Raw genomic sequence first — 1,051 nt, forward strand, 5'->3', positions numbered from 1 at the left:
ATTGCAAACTGTAATGCAGTGAAGCCTTACTCAAATGCATGTCCTCATGACTTCTATTTTTGTTTAGGAATCTGCCTGGAAGTGAAACCTGACTCCTTAAACAAATTAAATGGATATTTACTCCTGCAAGACATTCAGTTCAGCATTTAAAGCCTTAAGCTGACATGTACTTGAGGGGGAATAATAATAATAATAATAATAATTTCTCATTGTCAGACCAGAATATGGGACATCAAAATAAATTACCCTGTTAATCTACTTGGGGGGGGGGGGGGGGGGATATTTTTATGCATACTAATTTATATAAATTTCAAAACATTTCCCACCTTTAATGTGACCTAGAACCTGTACAATTCAATTGAAAAACAAATCTGTTGGGGGGGGGGGGACCATTCAATAAGCTGGTTGCACAAGTGTGCACACCCTTAAACTAATACTTTGTTGAAGCACCTTTTGATTACAGCATTCAGTCTTTTTGGGTACACATCTGCCATCAATTAAAATGACTCTGATTAACCCCAAATAAAGTTCAGCTGTCCTAGTAGTATTTTCCTGACATTTACTCAGTTGCATCCTCCAGCAAAAGCCATGGTTCACAGAGAGCTTACAAAAGCATCAAAGGGATCTCATTGTTGAAAGGTATCAGTCAGGAGAAGGCTACAAAAAATTTCCAAGGCATTAGATATACCATGGAGCACAGTGAAGACAGTCATCAAGAAGTGGAGAAAATATGGGACCACAGTGACATTACCGAGAACTGGATGTCTCTCCAAAATTGATGAAGACAAGATGAAAACTGGTCAGGGAGGCTGCCAAGAGGCCTACAGCAACACTGAAGGAGCTGCAGGAATTTCTGGCAAGTACTGGTTGTGTACTGCATGTGACGACAATCTCCCGCATTCTCCATATGTCTGGACTATGGGGTAGGGTCACAAGACAGAAGCCTTTTCTTACAAAGAGAAACATCCAGGCCCGGCAAAATTTTGGGAAAAAAAAAATCATCAGCTCTCCCAGAAGCATGTGGGAAAATGTGTTATGGTCTGATGAAACC

This window comes from Neoarius graeffei, chromosome 14 (assembly GCF_027579695.1).
Source record: "Neoarius graeffei isolate fNeoGra1 chromosome 14, fNeoGra1.pri, whole genome shotgun sequence".
NCBI classification, from domain to species: domain Eukaryota; kingdom Metazoa; phylum Chordata; class Actinopteri; order Siluriformes; family Ariidae; genus Neoarius; species Neoarius graeffei.